Here is a 17408-nt window from a genome sequence, read left to right on the forward strand (position 1 = left end):
ACATACCTTCTGCTTGTGCAGTCTGCGCAACGGCTCTGTAACCCAACGAGTTGCAATTTGCCATACTGACAAGACCGATCAAATCAAACTTTTGCTGCTTTCACGAGGTTTCTGTCTTCATTATTTTAAGCTGTTTTTCCTCAACCGATATTGATTCTTGTGCCTTACACCTGTTTGCCACCAACACCTAGTCAGTGCAGTCCAGTCTTTTGTCTTTATTACGACAGATCCAGAGTTTCCTTTGACAGAACTGTGATCGCAGTCAGGTGCACTCGCGCTTGAGGCTTTATTTAGTAGATGTAGGCTTCAGTAGATAGAGGTTCCCTGGGACTTGCTGGAGGTAAGGTGATGTTCAGGTACAACCTGCAGGTGCGGGTTCTCCTCTTTGCACCTCAGTGTGATGTTCACAGCATGGATCTAAAGGGCTCCATTCCAGGTACCCGAAAAAAAAAAAAAGTATATAAAACAATTTGCCCACCTGCTATCGCCTCTTTTGATGGACCCAACAGAGTGGACGGCAAAAGGAATTGAGGAAAGTTTACAGAGAAAATCTTTCAGCCGAAAATGACATGACAGCTTCCCCGCTAACATCTGTAAGCGCTGTTATGGCCATCTGTAAAAGTGACTGTGACTGCAGAGGATCTCAGGCGAAAGGTCTTCAAGAAATCACACATCTTTCAAATCAAAACTGAGAGCAGATGACTGCTGGCCATCTGGTTTAAAGTCATCTCTAAAATGGCTGAAAGAAACTCTACTTATGAATTTAACAATGTTAATCAACAACAAGAAGAGCTGGGAGACGCAAATCCCTATGCCAGTGGCCCCAAAATATTTCTGGACAGTTTTGGTCACAAAAAAAAAAATCTCTAAATGTCATTGCATTTGACACAAAATATCAGACCAAGTGGCATTTGCGAACAAATTACGCTAGCTTTTGTCAAAACTAACACTTTTCTAATCCATTTTTGCAATTACTTTTAACCTTTAAATCTGAACACCCAGAGGACTCAAATACTTTGGTCTAATTTTGAATAATTTTATTGCTATTACTTTACAATAAGGCTCATTTTCTTAACAGCATTTATTAGAATAGGTTAGTTTCTATACACTACTTTTTAAAAAGAAATAGAAGCTCAAAAGAACAGCATTTATTTGAAAGAAATTTGCTGTAACATTATAAATACCTTTAATGTCACTTTTGATCAATTTAATGGATACTATCTGAATTAAAGTGTTAAATTGTTTGAAAACAAAAAAAAGCTGCAAGCAGCGTTGAAAGGGCCCTCGCACCTGGGCTCACCACCTAGTGGGTTTAGGAAAATAGAAAACGGTAAGCAATATGCATCTAAGGTGGTAAATATACAAGGGACGTGTCAACGTCTTTTTATATGTTCCAAGCTTCCTGATTCCAGCTGGTGGCACTATGACTATAACTGTATATTGCCATGTAGGCCAGCACTTTCATAAAACATGTGAAGTTTGGTGCAGATTGAACATGGAATGTTTGAAAGCATGCGAAGCATGACGTATCCTGTTGCCAACAGGTGGCGGTATAATTATAATCGAATACTGGCCTTTAGATGTCTTCAGGTCAGGACTCTTACCAAACACGTGAAGTTTGGTGCAGATTGGACATTGCGTGTTTAAGTTAGTGTAAAACAAGACATTTCCTTTTGCCAGCAATGGCGCTATGATTATAACAGAATATTGGCCTTTAGATTCAGGCCAGGATTCTTATTGAACGTGTGCAGTTTGGGGCAGATCGGACATTGTATGACTGCGTTACAACAACTTCTATTTCCATGGCGAAACATCGAAATTTATCAGGCCGCCACGGACAGGCCCTTTAACGAAAACTCAAGATGTTCACAATTTAACATCGCAAAGGCCTTTAGATTAGACTGACCAAATATAATGCTGACGTTATTAAATTCCTATAGGTAGTTTGTTACATAGATATTGGTGTTTTACATGCGTCTACCGAATTTCGTACATGTATGTGAAACACAGCTCGAGGTGCACTTCGTTGAAATTTTATAGGTGGCGTTATAGAGACATTTTGCCACACCCACTTCTGAAACCCATATCATATGTAAATTTTCACCACTTGTGTGTATGCAAAGTTTAGATGAGTTTTCGAGCATGTTTAGGCCCTCAAAATGTGACTCATTTTGGAGAATGAGAAGAAGAATCTGAGCAATTCCAACAGGGTCATACTTTTTTCATGTTGATTTACTATAAATATACTATATTTGTTCATAATAGGGATGGGCGATATTGTTTGCGATATACCGGTAAAAATATTCCACCATAAGAATTAGTCTTCCCGAGGTAATAACGATAAAGTCTAGTTGTTGACATATTTCTGTGTGCAACAGTGCGACATGCTAAAGGCGGACGTGAAACTAGTATATCGCTAAATTTAGGTCAACAAAGATATCATTTATTGACATGCTTTTTCTCCAAATTAACTTCATAACAGTCACGTGTTTGAAATAGCCTTTGGCGATCAGACATGGCTTCATATCACAGAATGAGGCTGAAATCATACTATGCAATAGTATTATAAAGGCTTTGTTGATTAGCATTGCATTATAAATATACTTTATCACTATAAAAATACCCAAGATTGCTTGAAAAACACAGACAAACCATATGTTGTATCAATCGTATGTTTATTGTCTTTCCTCAGTTAAAATTCCTCTATCTGTGTTTTATTCAGCTACAGCGATAACTGAATTAGAGATTCCTGGAGCGTCGTCAGTACCATTACTTCTACTATAAAACAAATGTGGAGTTGCTGTGCAAGGCCGCCCTCCGGCTTCCGAATCAGAAAAACCTTTATTGCCAAGTGTGTTTCACACACAAGGAATTCTTCGAATTTATCGTCACTGATATTATCGCAATAAATACCAACAATCATGATGAATTTTTGAACCCATATCGCCCATGCCTAGTTCATAATACACTAATGTTAATTTATACAACCAGAAACGTTGAAATAAACACATAAATTGAATATTACTTTCATTATTTTATCATTTAAAGCCAGATTTTGTCAAATGTTGTGCTTGAAGTATGTCTGTGCTTGAACTATAGTAGGAATCATCAATACTTCTGGTCCATTTAGCCAATATAGAAGTACTGTATATTTAAAAATTAAAGTTTCTTTCTGCTCAAAAGTCAGTCAACTTTTAAAAGAACATTATCAGTGACCTCAACGCTAACTGACATGAACTAAAAGCCACAATTTAAGCTGTCCTTAAGGATTCCATCCATTAAGGGTAAAAAATAAATAAATTCATCTCATAAAAAATGAAACAGCCTTGAACAGTCCAACTGATGGGCATTTACCAAACAAATGCTTTCAGATCGAGTATAAAAACAGGAACACGGTACCCAGCAGAGTCCGACAGTTTTGAATTGAACTGTTCAAGGCAGTAAATTTGTTCGGCAAGCCGTTTTTGATGGCTCAAGCGCAGCACGCTCTCTGAGAAGCTGCTGTACTGAATGCATCGCCTTTAAAGCGCTCCAGCTAAAACATTAAACCTAAAATAACATCTAGGTAAACTAGATGGCTTGAAATTCTCTCACACTGAGCCCCGAGACCTCCTCAACATCAACTACTCAACTAGTCGTCCATCCACTCCATATCCCTCTCTATTTCCTTCACCCTTTCCCCCGCAGTACTTCATGCCAGCGAGACAAGGCAACACACTGGGCGTGTAGGCAGGTAACTCATTACACAGAATGGCACGGCAGCTCATTAGTCATCGACACAGACCGAGCAAGAAAGACACGGCGAGTGAAAGCGAGAAAAGGGAGAGAGAGAATTGGCTTGTTCTTCCAGTGGCTGCGGGCCTGGTGATCTCTCCTCCCAGTACGAGCTCCTTATGTAAGAACTGAGGAAGACAGACAGCTGGGACTCACGAATACACACACACACACACACACACAATCATAGCCCCGCTCCTGCCACCTACAGCTCAGCTGTGCAGTGCGAGTCGGGAATGGGGATTGTCGGCCCCATGCCAGGATCTTTCCTCCACACTAACTCTGACATTTCCCCTACAGGGGCCGTGGGCCGCGGGCCGCAGCCTGGAGATATGAATCAAAGAAAGCGAAAATGGGGCCAGGCGTCAGATAGGAGGCTCTAACAGCGGAGCGAAACTCACAACATTGTCGGATAAAGAGCGCGAGGAGGTATCTGTCCCCATCTTCATCGACCGGCCGCAGGAGCACGCTGTGTTGATGGGACTGATTCACAGGCTTTTAAAAGGAAGAGTTCACCCTAAAATGAGAATTCTGTCATCGTGTCTTCACCCTCATGTCAATCCAAACCTGTATGATTTTTTTTGGTCTTTAAAAAGAATATATTTAGGAGAATACAGAGGATGGTGATCTCAGATGTCAAGCTACAAAAGGTAGCATAAAAAGCCCTAAATATTTTTTATACAAACCTTAGTCTAGGTAGACACCAAGTCCAATTCAGAGCAAATAAAGAGAGCCTGTGAGTGACAGATGGACAGTTTTTTATAGACTGAATTGACTTTACATCCTAAGTGACATCTCGTTGTTTATAAGAATGCATTTTCAATGTTTGTCAGCTGAATGATTGACACCAAGGTCAATCCTATCTTTCACAGTCTTGTTTGCATACATATCAAACTAAATACAGCATCTACCCTGTCTAAGGTCCATTACAGGTCTTTTAAAGTCATACAACAAATGTGTGGGAGGAAAAGAGCAAAATCTCAGTCAACAGCCATCAGAAATGTAGTTATATACACTACCAGATATTAGAGGTCGACCGGTATTGGATTTTGCCGATACCGATAACTAGGTTGGACCGCACTTAATCAACCGACAGTTTTTAAAATTGCTATTGAGTGGAAAATAAATAGTGCTCTACTATTTAAAAAAAAGTAGCCTGAACCATACTTTACAAATGAATAAAAATATATGAATTATATAGCCTATTGATCATTACAGTCAGTTTGTTGTTTATTAATGTTAACAAAAGCAAATAAAATTTTAAAATATTTCAGTAAATGTTTAAATTAACTCTAACAAGGAGCAAAACTTCTATTCTACAGCTTTTATCAAACTTAATGTTACAAATGGACTAAAGATGCTAAACAGTCTAGATGCTAATGATGGTCATCTTTAAACATTTACACAAAGACCACAGTATTGAAATTACATACATATGGATATTGTGTACTTTCACAATTTAAATGCTTCTATTCTAGAACATTTGTGGTTATCTAATCACAATATCAAAATATGTTAGTCACACAACGTGTAAAAGTGCAGCACTGCATCTATAAGAACTGGCAGCTATCCGGTATCACACACACCGGGCGCGTCGTGTTCAATTCAAGCGGCTGTCTACAACACTTTATTTAATCACCAAATGGGCAAAAGTTTACTGCTGTCCTTTCTCCACTAATGCAGCATCTACTCAACAAATTCATCACTTAGTAATGATATGAAAACATGCACTACAGTATACTATACACACCGTTTTGTTGTCCATGTTTTAAATCCGCTTTTGAAGTGTCCCGCTCTGTGCAGCACGCAGTGTCACGTGTCTAAACAAACTGCACGTGCTGTCAGTGATTTCCACCACTAGAGGCTGCTGTCCTGGTGTATAACAAAGACTGTAGGGACTTTGCAGTATAATTGAGGACCTTATCAGCCGCTCCAGCAATGGACCCAACCTGGAAAAACTATCGGCATTGATTTTTGCCGATAACCGATAGTTCCGACAATCAACTATCGGTGCCGATTAATCGGCAAAACCGATACATCGGTCGACCTCTACCAGATATATACAAAAGGTTGAGGACATTGAGGTCTTTTTTTTTTTTTTTTTTTTCTTTTTTTTCATTAAGCAAGGATTAGTGTTAATTTCATCAACGAAATCTATAATGAAAAATGTGTGTTGACAAGTTTGTTTTTCCCCATAACTAAAATGCAAACTATGACTATATCAACATGAAGTTTCGTTGACGAAAAAGATGAGTCAAAAATACAATTTGATGCCAGAATCGGAATATTGTCTTCAAACTGTTGTCAAAGATGCCATCTGATGTTAAAAGCAGATGTTTAAACAGACAGACTATGGATGAAAACTGCAATGGTTTCTCTACTTTTAAAGCATAAATTTGACTTAAAACAATATGTCTTCATAATATTCACATACGCTGTTCACAGGGGACACATTGTATTAGCCCTACAGTTACAGCATGACATAATATTTAAACCTATTACTACTAACATTTTACATTATTTATTTTATCTTACAATTCTGACTTTTTCCTCACAAATGCAAGTTTATATCTGCTAGTTCGGACTTCATAACTTTTTATAACGATTTAACTCAACAATAGCGAGTTTGTCAATTCTCAGGTAAAAAAGATTTTTCAGGTAAAAAAAAATTAGAATTGTGAGATTTAATCTCGGAATTGCGAAAATAAAATCAGAATTTTAAAATATAATCTTAAATTTACTATTTTTTATTATTTTATTCCATGGCTTCATAGACTGCTACTTGAATACTATTCTTACTGGTGAAAGTGCAATATCTAAAATGCAAGAGCAAATTTCTCAAATGACAACAATCATTACAATTATCATTTTGATAAAACATTTTTTTTTTTTCAGTTTAACTATTATACAGCATGATGAAAATATGATTTCATTGCCTAAAACCTGACTAAAATGCTCATACATGTCTTTGACTTAAATTTGACTAAACAAAAAAAGTACAAAGGTTTACTAAATATGATCATTAGAATGTAAATTTAAATAAGACTAAGACGAAATAAAAAATGGCTGCCAAAATTAATTAACTAACGATTAATTAATAATGATCTTTTCGCTAAAATGTCTAATTTTCTTTGACTAAAACTAGACTAAAAAATTGAGCAACCAAATCATTTTAGAATGATTTCTAATCGATCAAGTGGAACTGAAGTAAGTAATGGCTGCTGGAAATTCAGCATTGCCATCACAGAAATAAATTACATTTGAAAGTATTTTAAAATGTAAAATTTTAAACATTTTAAAACGTAAAAATATTGTACAAATGTCGGCGCCAATACCCTATTGGTTAGTGCGTAGACATATAGCACAACTACAAAATAATAATAATGGTACAAATTATTCATTTTTTTATTAAATAAATCTAGCCTTGTTGAGAGGTTCCTTTCAAAATTATTCAAAAATCTTACTCTAACTTTATTCAGTGTCAAGGCTTCAATGTTGCTACAATGATATAGTTCACAGATGTAAAAATCAAAAGAAAAATGAGGCCGAAATGCAATAATAATGTCAAAACGAAGCTTATGTATAAAGATCAAAACATTTATTAGTATCCTCAATGTTTTAATGTGTGTTAATAACGCCATAATTAACTTTTGGCTCGAAATGAGTCACTTTTTTCTAATTTTAGGAGCCAGCGATGAAAATATTTGTACGTGGATGAGACTCAGAATCACACATGACTTCTCAGACATATTTTTGGACTGGAAATAATAAATATTTCCGTGGGACTGAAAAAAACATGAGAATGTTAGAATCTAAATGAAATATTTACAGGTTTAAGTCCCAAATACCACATAAGTGTGAACAAAATCAGTGCAGCAAAACACTTTTTTAGGCCTGTCTGATTTGACATGGACAGACCCAGTTGGTTCCCGTGTGTATTGTCAACACACTAAGGTTAAATATGCAGAAGTGTGAATAAAATATAACAGAAGCAGCCAGGATATTCTTCTAAACATATCCTTTTGAATTCTGTGGAAGAAACAGGAGAGATGTGAGGATGAGAAAACTTTCATTTTTGGGTAAACTATTCCCTCAATTCAATTATGCTGATGCACTCCGATGAACTCGGTGAAGACATTCTCTTAAACTTGCAGTCATGCATCGCCCCGTATAGAAAAACATCAGGCATATTAGCTTAATACTTAGAGTAGCACAAACTCATTTGCATAAATGTTAAAGGCTACACGGATTGAAAATCACCTTGCTCAACAGGACTGTGCCGAAAGGCTACGGTTGCGACTATATGCCAGCATTTTTATGAAACATTATGAGTGGCGATCGATACAATAAAAAGCCTAGACCTTTAAACAGGAAACTCAATGAAAAGCCTGTTGCTATTCTGAGATGTCTTAGCTGTGAAGGCAGCATTATCAAGAACATAACACTTAGCGACAGACAGCACAGGAGGAGGTTTCTCCACACTCCTTATGGGCCTCAAACATGACTGAAACTGCAGGAGTCTTGGCCCAGTGCTGCGTGCATGTTCAATGGGGTTCACATGAGATCCTTTCACGCTTTCCGAATCGGCTGTCGGTGCATCAAAGTCAGACCGACGTATGCTCGGCTCTCGTGGTTTGTCGCAGCGTCTCTTAACAAGCCAGAACTCAAAGCTGAACACCAGAAGATGTTCTTCTAAACGAGTTAAACAGCAACTCGCTACTATAGAACTCAGTGATTTTTTATTAAACACCATATCCTGTTAGCATGACTATATTTAGCTGTGTATCATGTTTTTTTCATTGGGGGTGGAGATGGTTTACTCTGTGTAGTGTCTACTTGGAGATCTCAAAGATCTGTGAAACTAAATCAAACAAAAATTTGTCAAACAAGCAAGCAAGTTTTGGGACATGCTACCACGTTACAACTGTTGTCGCATAGCTACGTATATTGTTTTACTGTAAGCTGGCCTTTACAAAATATGTTGTTGCAAATAAAATACATGTTTTCATCAGGTTAAATAGATTATTATTAATCACTCAAACCTCTCAGTCTCACACATCCACCACATCTGTAGTAACACTTTTTATTCATGTTTGTAGATCTGAACCGAATTCGCCTGGGTTGTGGGGAATATTAGCCATCAGTGTGTGCTTGGATCTACACTTTGAATTTCAACCAGAAAAAAGCAGACCATTCAAGTACCTTTCAAGTACTATTGCAATATATAATTCTAGTTATGAACACAAGTTTAGTTGACTACTGTCAGTAGGGGCTTTTGCACCAGAGGGACCTTTTCATAGTTCCTAGAACTAATGGCGGAAGATCCTGCTCTTTGTCATGTTTGGACTGCTGGAACTGGGAACGAATTTAGTTCCAGAAATGCTTTTTGGGGGAACTAAATTAGCTCCTACTTTTGAGACCACTGCGAGTTATAAAGTCAGAATTTTGAGATGTGAACTCAAAATTTTGAAGAAATTAAGTCAGAATTGTGTGATATAAACTCGCAATTGCAAAATATAAACTCGCAAATCTGACTTTTCTCCTCAGAACTGTATTATATGAACTCGCAATTCCGAGTTAAAGTCAGAACTGCGATACATAAACGCGTTATACCTCGCAATTGACCCTTCGCAAAAACCAACCCTCCTTAGTAACTCTTGCTATGTCCAACAAACAATGGCGCTCTCACACAGTTAAAAATACATTGCGGAGCAATGAGGAAATTGAAAACACGCTGACAGACAAGACAGCAGGTTTCTTCTAGTATGAAACAATGTCTCAGCTTTAAAATATGGTCATTTTTTAAGAAATTCAAACAAATACTGTTTTGTGGCTCTTTGATGTGTTGTGACGGATCACTGTATTGCCTTATTAGATCAATTATTACACATGAACCAATTGCCTATTCTTCTTTACTGAAAGCATGAGAAACAAATGAAAATCCAAACGTATTTTATTTCAACAGAGAAAAGACATCAATACGCACAATTTTTCAAGTTTAAGTCCATCGAAGTTAATCTACTTTCCTGTATGATTTGTTTTTTCGGACAAAATGGCGGATTCAGCGTTATGATTGGTCAGATCGCCTATTAATCAAGCTGTTTGGGTACGGTCTTTTTTCTCAGAATTGCAAGCTGCAAATCTGACTTTATAATAATTGCAATTTAAGTCAGAATTGCGAGATATAACCTCAAAATTCCCCCTCAAAATTGGACTTTATAACTTGCAACTGCGAGTTTATCTCATAATTGTGAGAAATAGTGAGAAAAAGTCAGAAAAAGTCAAACTTGCATTTGCATGAAAAACCTCAAAGAGGGCCATAATATTATGTAAGATTGTTTCATTTTAGACAAAACAAGCATTAAAGGAGAACTCCACTTCCAGAACAACAATTTACAAATAATTTACTCACCCCCTTGTCATCCAAGATGTTCATGTCTTTCGGTCTTCAATCGAAAAGAAGTTATTTTTGAGGAAAGCATTTCAGGATTTTTCTTCATATAATGGACTTGATTGGTGCCCCGATTTTGAACTTTTCAAAAATGTTTAAATGCAGCTTCAAAAGGCTCTAAACGATCCCAGCCATAAAGAAGGGTCTTATCTAGTGAAACGATCGGTAATTTTTTTTTTTTTTTTTTTAAATAAAAATTTGTATACATTTTAAGCACAAAAGCTTGTGTAGCACAGGCTCTGGGATGCACGTTCATGATGCTACGAATTAGTGATGGGTCATTCTTGAACGATCATAGACTAAAGACCCAGGTAAACAATGAATTAATATTTTCTGTTTCTTGTAGCATGTATAGTCTTGTTTGTAGTGTGATCAACGTTTGTGTAAGCAGTAGATGTGTTAGAGAAGTAACACGTAACATTTTAATTATATTTTGCTAAAATGAACGAAATAACTTGAAAAAAAATAGTCGTTCATTTATTGAACGAGACTCAAAGGTCCGAGTCGGTAAAATGATCCGAACTTCCCATCAATACTACGAATCACATCTAAGTTCATCGTCTGTGTACTCCGGCTAAAAAAGGTAGATTATGGCAATAAACTCCATCTTATTTTCTCCTACAACTTCAGAATCGTCCGACATTATTGTACCTTTTTGTGTGTAAACAGCGCCTGACTTGCTTGCACTTTCTTAGACTTTGCGCATTCACTTTGTAAACACTGGGTCTGTGGTTCCGCCCACGTTCGGCGTGACCTTTCGATATGATTCAACAGTACGTGAACGCACATCCCAGAGCCTGTGCTACATAAGCTGTTGTGCTTAAAAAGTATACAAATTTTTATTTTCCGAAAAAATGACCGATCGTTTCGCTAGATAAGACCCTTCTTCCTCGGCTGGGATCATTTAGAGCCCTTTGAAGTTGCATTTAAACTACATTTTGGAAGTTCAAAATCGGGGGGAACCAATCAAGTCCATTATATGAAGAAAAATCCTGAAATGTTTTCCTCAAAAACCCTAATTTCTTTACGACTGAAGACAGAAAGACATGAACATCTTGGATGACAAGGGGATGACTAAATTATTTGTGAATTGTTGAAAAATGTGAAAAAATCACAATTTTTCTAGCCATGCCAAACTAAAATATTTGTGGGAGTTTCACATGAGGGCGAAAAAGCTCCCAATGCAGATGTTGGTCAGGTCAATCATGTGAATTTGCCACGTTGAACATTAGAAACCAGATTGGTTTGAAAGTGACTTTTATATGAGCAGTGCTCCATACATTGCTACATTATTGACAATGAAAAACAGACCACAAAATTTCCCCACAAAATTTTGCCAACATAAATAAAAACGCACCTTTAGTTCTAGGATAGGCACACCTTTAGTCCTAGAATAAATACACCATCCATATTTCAATTCCATAAGAAGTTTGTAGTAGTGAGTGCACAAGCGACATATGTGATAAATTATAGCATGAAGTGTGTGGGAATCTACTTCTAAGAAGGTATACACACCTTTACCCTGCGTAGGTGTTTGCAGCAGCGTTCGAGGAAATGCAAAGACACTGCGTGAGAATACCTACAAAATTTACTGCACGTCAGATGTGGATATATACAATGTGGAAGTGTGGCTGATTGTGAGTGCGTGTGTGTGAATCAACTGCAGCTTTTGCTGTAATGCACAGCAGCTTGCTCTCATTAGAGCTTAAAACCTCATCTTGTTTAATCAGCTTATATTCTGACTAGATTTATACAACCTCTTTTCCCCACACTGACATGGAGCTCAGTCTATCACAGATCACCTGACAGTCACATCCTGTGCAGTCTCCAATCTCTAGTGTGCTTCTCAGTCCCATGAAGACCATTCTAGCCAATTCCAATACGCATTGTCATTTCTAATCCATTCTAGTTCTATTTCTTAGTCTTTTTCTAAAATGATCTTTGTGCCTGTTGCTGTCTGCAGTGTCATTTAAAAACTAATCCTTTGCACAACATGCACATAAAACATCTGGCACTGTTTACCTGGTGTTAATCTGTGGTCTCTTGCCCAGGTTTTGTCTCATCACTCTGTAACGTGCAGAACAGCACCACAGATGAGCATTTTTTTTCCAACAAGTGCTTTATGTCTAAACTGCTTGAGCCCTAAATACCAACAAGGAATAAATGTCCTATGCAAGCCAAGCTAAAGGCCCTCAGAGAAACTGCAGATCGAAGAAATCCTGCTGGCAGAAATCCAAAGCTGTGGCTGCGGAAGGAGGGGGAGAACATGCAGAAGAGGGATGGAAAGCTGTGGCTGATGTCAGGAGGAGACGGGAGCTTTCGCAAAGTTAATTAACGGACATTAATTGCTCTCATTAAACACTGACTGGTTTCATTGGGTTTCCGAACGTCTGGACATTTGTGATGCTAAGCTCTGCTACGATGAGAAAGAGGCAGCTCTTTAGCCGAGAGCACTATGGGCGTCTGATAAGAAGGGTAGAGTACACATTACATGACACACACTCAAAGCACTTCTCACACACTTAAGTGGACATAGAAAACTGAGAGAGGGGTCAAAATCCTCACATCATGATATTTCTATGGTTTATCTGAAAATATATTGATGGTAAATATCATGGAAATGATTAACATACGTTTGGAGTACCATGTTTTTAGAACGACAGACAAAATGTAAATGTCTTTTAAATGTAGTAAAAATTTTCTTTTTTATTTATTTATTTATTTTTTAATGAAAATGATGGAAGCCGGTTTTCGACACCGAATTAAAAAAAAAAAAAAAAAAAATGATGGAAGCCGGTTTTCGACACCGAATTAAAAAAAAAAAAAAAAAGGGCATGGCAACTTTTTCTCTCACAATTTTGACTTTTTTTCTCAAAATTGCATGATGCAAACCCGCAATTCTGACATTTTCTTCTCAGAATTGTGAGATATAAACTTGCAGTTCTGACTTTTTTCTTAGAACTGCATGATATTAAACTCGCAGTTGTAAGTTATAAAGTCTGAACTGTGAGATATAAACTTGCATTGCGAGTTATAAAGTCAGAATTGCGCATTTCTGACCTTTTTTCTTGCAATTGCGAGTTTATATCTTGCAATTCTGACTTTCCTTTCGCAATTCTGATATATATATATATATATATATATTTCTTTTTTTTTTTTTTTGCAGAATTGTACGATACTCAAAATTGCGAGTTATAAAGTCCAATTCCGAGGGGAAAAAAATACTAATATTTTCTCAGATTTGCGAGTTAAGGTTATAAAGTCAGAATTGTGAGATATAAACTCACAATTCTTAGGAAAAAAAAAAACAAAAAAAAACAAATCACAATGACTTTATTTCCGAGAACTGCAACTTTTTTTTTTCTCAGTATTGCGTAGTTTAAATTTTTTTTCTCGCAATTTCAAGTTTATATCTCACAACTCTGACTTTCTTCTTGCAATTCTGACTTTTTTCTCAGAATTGTCAGATATAAACTCAAAATTGCGAATTATAAGGTCCAATTCCGAGGGGGAAAAAATGTTATATTTTCTCAGATTTGCGAGTTAGGGTTATAAAGTCAGAAAATTAAGATATAAATTGCCAATTCTGAGGAAAAAAATAAATTAAATTAAATTAAATTAAATTAAATTAAATTAATTATTTTTTTCCCATTGGGTGGTTAAATCTCGCAATTCTGTTTTTTTTTTTCTTTCAATTTTAAGTTTATATCTCGCAATTCCTACTTTAAAACTTGAAATTTCAAGTTCATATCATGCAATTCTGTGAAAAAAGTCAGAATTGTAAGATAAAAAGTCGCAATTACCTTTTTTTTTATTCAGTTTTTATACAGAAATTGGCTTCCATATAAAATGGCTTTTAAATGTAGTCAATATTTTATCATGTCATATTCATTTATTTTAGTCAATTTTACTTTAAATGTCATTTGGCGGAAATAACATTTCACAAATATTTCAAACATTTGTAAATTCATTAATTTAAATGTACATTAGCATTCAAAAGTTTTAAAGTAATTTTTATTTTGCAAGGACACTTTACATTAAACAAAACAGACAGTAAAAAAGACATTTATAATGTTACAAAATATAAATAAAATACTAAATATTAAGCAGCACAACTGCTTTCAGCATCAATAATAAATAAGAAATGTTTCTTGAGCAGCAAGTCAGATTATTAGCATTTACATAACATCATGTGACACTGAAGACTGTAGCATTGACTGCTGAAAATTCAGATTTGCCATCATAGGATTAAATTACATTTGAAAATGTACTAAAATAGAAAACAGTTATTTTAAACCATAATAATATTTCACAATATTTTAATGCATTTTTGAGCAAATAAACACAGCTTTTGTGAGCATAAGAGACTTTAAAAACTTTCAAAAAAATCTTAATAACCCCAAACTTTGAATTGTAGTGTATCAACATTTAAAAGAAATTCTTTTGGGGTTATTTATTTATTCTTTTGTTGTTTTTTGTCAACATTATGTTTTAATCAAAAATGTATTCTTGTCTTCATTATCTTTGATGGAAACGCTAAAAAAACTTGTTGATGATTATTTCAGTTGAGCTTAACATTGAGCATGTCGCTAAAAGAACAACAGCAAAAAGTAGATGGGTTAGAGAAACAGGAAGCTGATGAATACAGGATGTATTTGCAAAAGCGCTGACAGCAGAACTACATCAAACAGAGGGATTTGTGTTAACCAGGAGAAGTCATCAAACAGCGAGACTTGCACACGACCCAATCAAAATATCCAAAGCCGTTCGCTTCAACTCACTGACTCTACGCTCACCTCCAAATCGAACCGGCGGCCCTGAGTGAGATGGGACCATTACAGTCCCATAATGTTTTTGTAATACAGATGAATCCTCTGGGAATGTGACACTTAGAGTGCAGTTCCCGAGGCTAAACATATCCCTCAATGGAAACGCTCACCCATCTCTCCACAGCCGAGAATGTCCCTCATTAGTATTGAGCAGACATCCGGAATACGACTCTGCTTATTCAGAGGAAAGTAGGAACATACTTTAAAGAAACAGGTGGAACATTCATCCCAGGAGATGGTGGAGGAGAAGTGCAATGTTTAGTGTAAAAGGAGGCGAGGCTCTTAATGGAGTAGCTGAGCCAAAACTGAAATTTATATCATTATTTAAGCATCCTCATGTTGTTCCAAACCTGTATGACATTCTTTCTATCCATGCAATTACAATGAATGTGGATTTTACTCAGGTTTTAATAAGGATTCAAAAGGACCATGTCATGTCATAAAAGTGGTCATTACGACTCTACATCTTCTGAAGTAGTTTTGTGTGAGAAACAAAGCAAATCTGTCAATATTCACTTAAAATCTTGACATCAATCTTTGGTTAAAGGAATAGTTGACTCAAAAATTAAAATTCTGTCATTAAGGAGCAGGTCAAATGGGTTTCAAAAAATAACTTTGCAGTTTGTAACATAGCTATCCTTCAATGTAAACAGTCTGCAAAGTTGTTAATCAAAAAAAGTGCATTATGCATAAAGATACTGTCTCTCAAAAGAAATAGTCGACTCAGATTCGCCTTAACGAGTCGTCAAATTTTCGAATCTTCTGCCTGTTACAGATCTACGTCACTTGGTAACACATTACCATAAGTCCAGCCTGCCCACGAAATACAAACACTATGACCTGCCCACAAAAACTTCCACTAGTTAGTGTGTTTACATCATGTTGAGAAGATTCTGTGTTCTACGCTGTGAAAGCAAGTTTACTTTGTTTTCATTGCCGAGAGTTGATGATATGAAGAATCAGAGGTTAAAATTAATTTTTTCCACGATACCACAGTAGCACAACTCGATCCTTTTGTTGTGTGCTTGTCATTTTATCGAGGACTGCTTCTCTAATCAGCTTTTATCTTCTTTGGATTCTAATCTTCTTTGAACCAACAAGCATCTCCGAACTACAAACTGTACGTACGATCGATACGTTATGTGTACATTTTCAAGCGAATGCTCAAAACATCTAGCTTTTTGTGCTAATATGTGATGTATACCTACTGTAGCTTTAGGTCTTTCTGAAATCATTCTCATAATTTGTTGTAAACCCAATATTTCCTAAGGCTGTATTGATTAACGTAGACTGTTGTTGTTCTAATTACTTCGTTTAATAATAAAGAATGTAACTTAGACATATTTTGGTTTACAAACTGTCTTGTTTCATCAGTTAGTCACGTTAGCACACGGCTAACGTATCCACTGTTGTTGTTTTGTGTGTTTATGCAGCTAAAATTTAGCTGTGGGCACGATTCGCTTGCATAAGTGTTAAACAGACTGTTTTAATGTCTTTATTTTAAGAACAGATTGGAGCACTATATTAATGTTTTATGTAAAGGTGCATCAAGGTTGCCAGATTTTCACAACAAAGCCCGCCTAATTGCTACTCAAAACTAGCCCAATCGCGTTTCAAGGGGCGTCCCCGTTAAAGAAAAAAAATCACGTTCCTAGGTGTAAAATACATGCTTTTTGTCAGGGTTCCTCTGGTCAATTATGACGTTATTGGGGTCACTTCAATCCACGGAGATCACAAACAACCGCAGTGTCACATGGACTTTTTTAATAATGTCCTTACTACCTTTCTGGGCCTTGAACGTGTCAGTTACATTATTGTCTATGCAGGGTCAAAAACCTCTCAGATTTCATCAAAAATATCTTAATTTGTGTTCCAAAGATGAACGAGGGTCTTACAGGTTTGGAACGACATGAAGGGGAGTAATTTTTTGGTGTACTAAGAGAAGAGGGTGTATGAAAAGAAACAGAAATGTCCAATTTACGAGCAAATCATTCGTTTGAGTCAAATATTGTCAAAGAATCAAATGATTTGGTTCACAAAATCCCCCAATTCTTCATCAGCCTTTTATGGTCACTGACTCAGTCCAAATGATTCAGGCTTGTAATTGTATGGAAAAGAAAGACAAATATATTCAATAGAATTTAGAAATCAAACAGGTTTAAAAAGACATGAGGTTTAGTATACACCGACAAAATTTTCACTTTTGAAGACACTTTTCTGTTAACACCTGTGAATGGCATGTGCCTTGTAAACATGAACATCTTTTTGTCATCACAGCACATTGTTTGTCATTAAGCGGAGCTACCAGTGTTCAGTAGCATTAAACCCAACTGAAGTGAGAGGCGTGACCATAC

General features: G+C 36.3%; 1 protein-coding gene across 1 annotated transcript in view; it reads right to left on the reverse strand.

Moving 5' to 3' along the window:
* Positions 1 to 17408, reverse strand: part of dph1 (diphthamide biosynthesis 1) — a 111819-nt gene that overhangs the window by 74514 nt on the left and 19897 nt on the right. The gene's annotated exons all lie outside the window — the stretch shown is intronic.

Source organism: Labeo rohita, chromosome 15, assembly GCF_022985175.1.
Source record: "Labeo rohita strain BAU-BD-2019 chromosome 15, IGBB_LRoh.1.0, whole genome shotgun sequence".
Taxonomy (NCBI): Eukaryota; Metazoa; Chordata; class Actinopteri; order Cypriniformes; family Cyprinidae; genus Labeo; species Labeo rohita.